This window comes from Triticum aestivum, chromosome 7D (assembly GCF_018294505.1).
Source record: "Triticum aestivum cultivar Chinese Spring chromosome 7D, IWGSC CS RefSeq v2.1, whole genome shotgun sequence".
NCBI classification, from domain to species: Eukaryota; Viridiplantae; Streptophyta; class Magnoliopsida; order Poales; family Poaceae; genus Triticum; species Triticum aestivum.
The window spans coordinates 268,716,824-268,725,735 of NC_057814.1; positions in this window are offsets into that span (position 1 = coordinate 268,716,824).

An 8,912-nucleotide genomic window follows, 5' to 3' on the forward strand; every position below is an offset into this window, starting at 1 on the left:
TGTCATGCACTCAGCTATGCCATTGGAGTTGATGGACTCAATTTATCTTCCAAGCCTTCCGCTGTTATCGTATTAGATGGCCTTAAGCCATTTTTATTGTAATAAGTTCTCTTTTGAGACATTCGATGTAATAAGTGTGTGATTGCTACTCTGCTATAAATCCTTCGAGTACTGTGTGTGTCGGCATTACCGATCTAGGGATGACACTGAAACACAGAGACTTGACCATCTGAGGTCGGGTCGCTACACTCTTTGATAGATTGTATTTCCTTGTTGCAATCCGTGCTAAATTCTCCGCATGCTTATAGTCAACATAAAGCTTTTACTAAACATATCGTCGATGCTTTGATGCAATCTTATGAAGAAAAACTTGATTTGGAAGTTTCTATCCCTAGAAAACTTTATGATGAGTGGGAACCTACTATTAAAATTAAATTAAAGATCATGAATGCTATGCTTTGTGTGATTTGGGTGCTAGTGTTTCCACGATTCCAAAAACTTTGTGTGATTTGCTAGGTTTCCGTGAATTTGATGATTGTTCTTTGAACTTGCACCTTGCAGATTCCACCATTAAGAAACCTATGGGAAGAATTAATGATGTTCTTATTGTTGCAAATAGGAATTATGTGCCCGTAGATTTTATTGTTCTTGATATAGATTGCAATCCTTCATGTCCTATTATTCTTGGTAGACCTTTCCTTAGAACGATTGGTGCAATTTTTGATATGAAGGAAGGAAAATTTTAGATTCCAATTTCCGTTAAAGAAAGGCATGGAACACTTTCCTTGCAATAAAATTAAACTACCATATGAATCTATTATGAGAGCCACTTATGGATTGCCTACCAAAGATGGCAATACCTAGATCTATCCTTGCTTTTATGCCTAGCTAGGGGCGTTAAACGATAGCGCTTGTTGGGAGGCAACCCAATTTTATTTTTAGTTTTTTGCCTTTTTCTTCTGTTTAGGAATAAATATTTGATCTAGCCTCTGGTTAGTTTTGTTTTTATGTTTCAATTAGTGTTTGTGCAGAGTTAAACCTATAGGATCTTCTTGGATGATAGTTATTTGATCTTGCTGACAATTCCAGAAACTTTCTGTTCACGAAAAATTGTTAAAAATCAACAGAACGTGATAAAATATTGATTCCAATTGCAGCAGATCAATAAACAAATTATTTAGGTCGTCCTATTTTGGCTGAATTTTTTGAGTTCCAGAAGTTTGCGTTAGTTACAGATTACTACAGACTATTCTGTTTTTTGACAGATTCTGTTTTTCGTGTGTCGTTTGCTTATTTTGATGAATCTATGCCTAGTAAAATATTTTATAAACCATAGAGAAGTTGGCATACATTAGGTTTAACACCAATATAAATAAAGAATGAGTTCATTACAGTACCTTGAAGTGGTGTTTTGTTTTCTTTCGCTAACGGAGCTCACGAGATTTTCTGTTAAGTTTTGTGTTGTGAAGTTTTCAAGTTTTGGGTAAAAGATCTGATGGATTATGGAACAAGGAATGGCAAGCGCCTAAGCTTGGGGATGGCCATGGCACCCCAAGATAATCTAAGGACAACAAAAAGCCAAAGCTTGGGGATGCCCCGGAAGGCATCCCCTCTTTCGTCTACTTCCATCGGTAGCTATATTTTTATTCACCACATGATATGTGTTTTGCTTGGAGCGTCTTGTATTATTTGAGTCTTTATTTGTTAGTTTGCCACAATCATCTTTGCTGTACACACCTTTTGAGAGAGACAGACATGATTCGGAATTTATTAGAATACTCTATGCGCTTCGCTTATATCTTTTGAGCTATATAGTTTTTTCTCTAGTGCTTCACTTATATCTTTTAGAGCACGGCGGTGGTTTTGTTTTATAGAAACTATTATTCTCTCATGCTTCACTTATATTATTTTGAGAGTCTTAAACAGCATGGTAATTTGCTTAAATAGGAAAATTAATCCTAATATGCTAGGTAATCAAGACTAATAAAAAATTTCTTATGAATGTGTTGAATACTAAGAGAAGTTTGATGATTGATGATTGTTTTGAGATATGGAGGTAGTGATATTAAAGTTGTGCTAGTTGAGTAGTTGTGAAATTGAGTAATACTTGTGTTGAAGTTTGCAAGTCATGTAGCATGCACATGTGGTAAATGTTATGTAACAAATTTGAAACATGAGGTGTTCTTTGATTGTCCTCCTTATGAGTGGCGGTCGGGGACGAGCTATGGTCTTTTCCTACCAATCTATCCCCCTAGGAGCATGCGCGTAGTGCTTGGTTTTTGATGACTTGTAGATTTTTGCAATAAGTATGTGAGTTCTTTATGACTAATGTTGAGTCCATGGATTATACGCACTCTTACCCTTCCATCATTGCTAGCCTCTTCGGTACCGTGCATTGCCCTTTCTCACATTGAGAGTTGGTGCAAACTTCGCCGGTGCATCCAAACCCCGTGATATGATACGCTCTGTCACACATAAACCTCCTTATATCTTCCTCAAAAGAGCCACCATACCTACCTATTATGGCATTTCCATAGCCATTTCGAGATATATTGCCATGCAACTTTCCACCGTTCCGTTTATCATGACACGTTCATCATTGTCATATTGCTTTGCATGATCATGTAGTTGACATCGTATTTGTGGCAAAGCCACCATTCATAATTTTTCATACATGTCACCCTTGATTCATTGCCTATCCCGGTATACCGCCGGAGGCATTCATATAGAGTCATACCTTGTTCTAGTATCGAGTTGTAGTCATTGAGTTGTAAACAAATAGAAGTGTGATGATCATCATTCATAGAGCATTGTCCCAAAAAAAGGCCAAATAAAAAAAGGGAGGCCAAAAAAAGGGACAATGCTACTATCCTTTTTTTCCACACTTGTGCTTCAAAGTAGCACCATGATTTTCATGATAGAGAGTCTCTTGTTTTGTTACTTTCATATACTAGTGGGAATTTTTCATTATAGAACTTGGCTTGTATATTCCAACAATGGGCTTCCTCAAATGCCCTAGGTCTTCGTGAGCAAGCAAGTTGGATGCACACCCACTTAGTTTCTTTTTTTAAGCTTTTATGCATTTATAGCTCTAGTGCATCCGTTGCATGGCAATCCCTACTCCTTGCATTAACATCAATCGATGGGCATCTCCATAGCCCGTTGATTAGCCGCGTTGATGTGAGATTTTCTCCTTTTTTGTCTTCTCCACATAACCCCCATCATTATATTCTATTCCACCCATAGTGCTATATCCATGGCTCACGCTCATGTATTGTGTGAAGGTTGAAAAAGTTTGAGATTACTAAAGTATGAAACAATTGCTTGGCTTGTCATGGGGTTGTGCTTTGTTATACACTTTTATATTATTTTTGGGACTAACCTATTAACCGGAGGCCCGGCCCAAATTGCTGTTTTTTGCCTATTTCAGAGTTTCGCAGAAAAAGAATATCAAATGGAGTCCATACGGAATGAAACCTTCGGGAACATGATTTTCGGAACGAACGTGATCCACAGGACTTGGACCCTACGTCAAGAAAGCAACCAGGAGAGCACGAGGCAGGGGGCGCGCCTACCCCCTGGGCGCGCCCTCCACCCTCGTGGGGCCCACGTTGCTCCACCAACATACTTCTTCCTCCTATATATACCTACGTACCCGCAAACCAACAGAATCATCCACGAAAACCTAATTCCACTGCCGCAACCTTCTGTACCAGTGAGATCCCATCTTGGGGCCTTTTCCGTCGTCCTGCCAGAGGGGGCATTGATCACAGAGGGCTTCTACATCAACACCATAGCCTCTCCGATGATGTGTGAGTAGTTTACCTCAGACCTTCGGGTCCATAGTTATTAGCTAGATGGCTTCTTCTCTCTCTTTGGATCTCAATACAAAGTTCTCCACGATTCTCGTGGAGATCTATTCGATGTAATCTTCTTTTGCGGTGTGTTTGTTGAGATCGATGAATTGTGGGTTTATGATCAAGTTTATCTATGAACAATATTTGAATCTTCTCTGAATTCTTTTATGTATGATTGGTTATCTTTGCAAGTCTCTTCGAATTATCAGTTTGGTTTGGCCTACTAGATTGATCTTTCTTGCAATGGGAGAAGTGCTTAGCTTTGGGTTCAATCTTGCGGTGTCCTTTCCCAGTGATAGCAGGGGCAGCAAGGCATGTATTGTATTGTTGCCATCGAGGATAACAAGATGGGGTTTATATCATATTGCATGAGTTTATCCCTCTACATCATGTCATCTTGCTTAAAGCGTTACTCTGTTCTTTTGAACTTAATACTCTAGATGCATGTTGGATAGCGGTCGATGTGTGGAGTAATAGTAGTAGATGCAGGCAGGAGTCGGTCTACTTGTCATGGACGTGATGCCTATATACATGATCATACCTAGATATTCTCATAACTATGCTCAATTCTATCAATTGCTCAACAGTAATTTGTTCACCCAGCGTAATACTTATGCTCTTGAGAGAAGCCACTAGTGAAACCTATGACCCCCGGGTCTATTTCCCATCATATTAATCTTCCAACACTTAGCTACTTTTATTGCCTTTTATTTTACTTTGCATATTTATTATAAAAATACCAAAAATATTATCTTATCATATATATCAGATCTCACTTTCGTAAGTGACCGTGAAGGGATTGACAACCCCTTTATTGCGTTGGTTGCGAGGTTTTTATTTGTTTGTGTAGGTGTGAGGGACTTGAACGTGGCCTCCTACTGGATTGATACCTTGGTTCTCAAAAACTGAGGGAAATACTTGCGCTACTTTACTGCATCACCCTTTCCTCTTCAAGGGAAAACCAACGCAGTGCTCATGAGGTAGCAAGAAGGATTTCTGGCGCCGTTGCTGGGTCCTGGCGTTCAATGAAACGCAGCAGGATGCCACGCGGGGGATGGACCTCGTACTGGGGGAGGAGCATCACCGCAAAGTTGCGCTAAGGGTGGCAAGGTACCAGCAGGCGCTACGGCGATACCACCGCCGCAACATCCGCTCCAGGACGCTCGAGGCGGGCGACCTCGTCCTGAGGCGGGTCCTCTCCAGGGAAGGGTTGCACAAGCTCTCACCCTTGTGGGAGGGCCCGTTCAGGGTCGTCCATGTCTCCAGGCCTGGCGCCGCGCGCCTGGAGACGTAGGACGGGGTACCCATCCAGAACGCCTGGAACATCCAGCACCTCCGGAAGTTCTACCCATGAAGCAAGGCCCAGTGTATGTGAAGAAAGGCCCAGTGCCTATGAAGAATGCCCGGTGCCTGTGAAGAATCGCCGCCCGTGACACTCTCACGTAATAATGAGTGGGGTTGTACATGCCCCGGAGTCTCAGGAGTGCCGCCCTCGGGCCTCGGGGGCTCCCTCCCACGCCTAGTGGCAGCACTTAGCTCCGCGCTGGTGAGAAGACTTGAAGACTAGACTAGGTGCCGGATGCGGCTTTTCATTTGCTTTCCGTAGTTGGCTCGCCTTCTCTTAATCGAAATTTGCTTCTGGTGTTCCTTGCTGGTTTGGTTCCGTCGCCCTTGCCGCCTTTCCTGACTCTAGTTCGCTTGTGTTCTCTCTCTCGCATACCTCGCGAGGGGGCTAGGCAGGTGCCCTCGCGAGGGTTTCTTCCTCTTCGGTCTGCTTTCTCGCGAGGCACCCTCGTTCGGGCCCACAAGCCGGCACATCTCTCCTAATCCATGCCCCTTGGGTACCGCGATATGAAGCGCTGGGTCAAGGCTCGGGTGAATGATAAGTCTCCTAGCGAGCCTCCTAACGAATTTTTTGCAGTTCCTGAGCAGCCACTAAGCCAAGACGGGCACGAGGAAACAAGTGCCTCGTGAAGAAGAGGCTGCCCCGAACGCGCCAGGCTAAGTTATCTCCACACAAAGTAATGACACAGCATGGAAATAACAAGCATAGCATAATGGTTGAGGAACCACAGTTCGATACACGCCCCTTCGGGCCCATACTGGTTTCATTTTGATGCAGGAAAGAAAAGAGGAACAAGACCAAAGCGGCGTTGCAGGAATCCACGGGGGCAGGTCTCTGGCGACGTCCCGAGCTTAGCCGGATCCCTCCTCGCGCTTCACAGAGGCACGGTGACGAGACGACCCGCTACCACCTTCGAAGCGGGCGCGGCGGCTGGTCGTAGCCGCCGCTGCTGGAGCTTTCGCCAAGAGAAGAGCCACCGTAGCTGGACGAGGCGCAGCCGGCGGGCTCGCCCACGTCGCGGCCATCGTCGAGACCAAGCACCTCCTCGCCGTCGTTCGTCTCGGGGCAGCACCCGGCGCGGCGACCATCTTCCCCAAACACCCTCACGTAGAGGGTCGCATCACCGTCGTACTTGAAATGGAGGGTGCACCGCCTGCCCAGGCCACGCGCGTGGGCCAACGTCTGCCAACCGCGGGCCAGAGCTATGTTGCCCGCGGCGGAGACCTCAACCACGACCTAGGAGGCCCTGCTACAGCAGCCGTCCGCCTGGACCAGAGGCCGGCAGCTCGTCGACGAAGAAGCGCGGAAGCTGGAGCCAGTTGCCGGCCGGATCCTCCGACCAGACAACGAACTCCGGCAGCACCTCTGCTAAGTGGAAGCGTGGCCGGGGAGGCCGCGCAACCACGGCACGTCTCACCACATCGACGGGGCTGCCGCAACCGGAGCGACCCCCGCCACGCGCAGCAGCGCCACCCCAGGAGCGGGGGGCCACGGCGGGAGTCGTGGTGTGCTTACGGGGACGACCGCGTCCCAGTTTGGGCGCCGGGGAGCCGGGCCCCTCGTGGGGGGGCCTTTCCCTTCTTCGCGGCGGAGAACCTCTTCGACGGCGCCATTGGAGTCGGTGGTGGAGCAGAGGAGGAAGAAGCAGGCGGAATGGGAAGAAGTGGGGGATGGGGTCTCCGCCCCCTCCCTCATTTATAGCAGAAGAAGGCCAACCAGCGCCCCCCACGATCATAGGTAATGATGGTTTTCCTTGCATGTCGCAGGGACTTGTCAAGTCGGGCGGTTGCCGAGGCAGCGTGGGGAAGCGGAGACGCCCACGTCCAATCAACCACCACGCGTCAACCGAGGCCGCAGGCTTTTGGGGCCCGCGGTGCTCTGCGCTTGACTTTTCGCTTCGCCTCGAAGCCAAGCCCGAGCGCGCCTTGGGCCCGGGGGCTACTGTCGGCGTTTTGGGAATGGGGGTCCCCAGTCTTGCCTGCGTGCGGCCCACGGCGTGGCTGAGCTAGCAGGCCTGTGCGGCCCATCTTCACCAACAAGGCATTCAAGACCCTCGCGAGGGGCCAAGCCTCGCGAGGCGGGCGATGCAATACCTCCTCAGGAGCGGCCTCGCCAGGCAGGCTCACGAGGGGCGGAGAGATCAAGGCAAGGCAAACCTCGCAAGGTTCTCCTGACGTGAGCCATGACGACCGAGACCAGGCGGGCGCCAGCGCGCGTAGTGTCCTTGTTTCCTCTTTTGTGCCAAGGGGGCAAGCGCAGGCGCGGAGTACCGAGGCATCAAACAAAGGTTTCCATATCGGTGCAATGAGACCAGGACCAGCAGGACGGCAAGACGGAGGTCACCATGGAGCCCAAGACGGCGTCACCACCAGAGCCTTTTGCAGGCGAAGACCGCTTTTGTTAGGATAAGCTGTACTAGTTGTCCCCTTTCAAATTGGCCGTTGTTGGCTCCCTTCCCGCTCAATATTTGGGGAGAGGACCAGGGCCTATATAAGTAGAACTAGCCACCACAGTAGGGCAACGAGTGAAGAACTCATTCTGAGGCATCTCAGCCACACAAGTTCGTCAAGCACAAGAACACCTCAACCTCAGGAGGCTGTTCTTCCCCTTGTACTGTTCATCATCAGCCCAAGAGGCAATCCACCACCACCACACTGGAGTAGGGTATTACACCACAACGGTGGCCTGAACCAGTATAAATCTTGTGTCTTTGTCTTGTGAGTTCGTCGAGTTCGTCCGCGAGATCTTAGAAAGCTAGGGCGTGGATCGGTAGGGAGGAGATCTTCACGCACACCCCAGTGTTCGAACCTTGAGGGTTTTGCCGGAACCCGTGATCCAACAGGCTGGGATGGTGCGGATAGTCTCCACCTCCGCCCACTTGGTGAACTTGTCGATGGTGACGTAGAGGTAGCGGTAGCCCCTGGGCGCTCTGGGGAATGGGCCCAAGATGTCCAGCACCCAGACCGCGAACGGCCACGAGAGCAGGATGGCCTGGAGACCCTGAGCAGGCTGGTGGATTTGCTTGGCATGGTACTGGCAGGCTTTGCGGGATCTCACCAGCTCGGTGGCATCGTTGAGCGCCGTGGGCCAATAGAATCCATTGCGGAATGCCTTGCCCATGAGGGTGCGTGATGACGAGTGATGCCCGCAGTCCCCACCGTGTATGTCGATCAACAGCTCACACCCCTGCTCCCTGGAGATGCATCGCAAAGAAACATCATTTGGCCTTTTCCGGTAGAGCTCACCGTCCTGAATGCAGTAGGCAGTGGCCTACCGGGCCACGTGTTCCGCGTCTTCGTCCTTCTCCGGCAGGGTCCCCTGAAGTAGGTATGCCTTGAACTCTTCGGTCTAGCACCCCTCCTGAGGCTCGAGCGTGAGGAGCAGACATGCTCCTGAGGTCGGGCCACAGGCGGGGGCTCCCGAGGTGGGTGCTGGGGGGAGCTCCTCCTGAGGCAGTGTTGGCTCCGCAGCAGGAGGGGCAGCTGGAGGCTTGAAGAACCGCTTCTCGAAGACGCCGGGCTCCTGAGGCATGCGCTTGGACGCTCTCTTGGCGATATCGTCGGCTTCCTTATTCGTGTCGCGGGGCACATGCTGCAGTTCCAGGCCCAAGAATTGTTTCTCAATTTTGCGTACCTCCGCAAGATATGCCTCCATGTGCTCGTCCTTCGGCTCGTATACTTTGTTGGAGAAGTTGACCAGGAGCTGGGGGT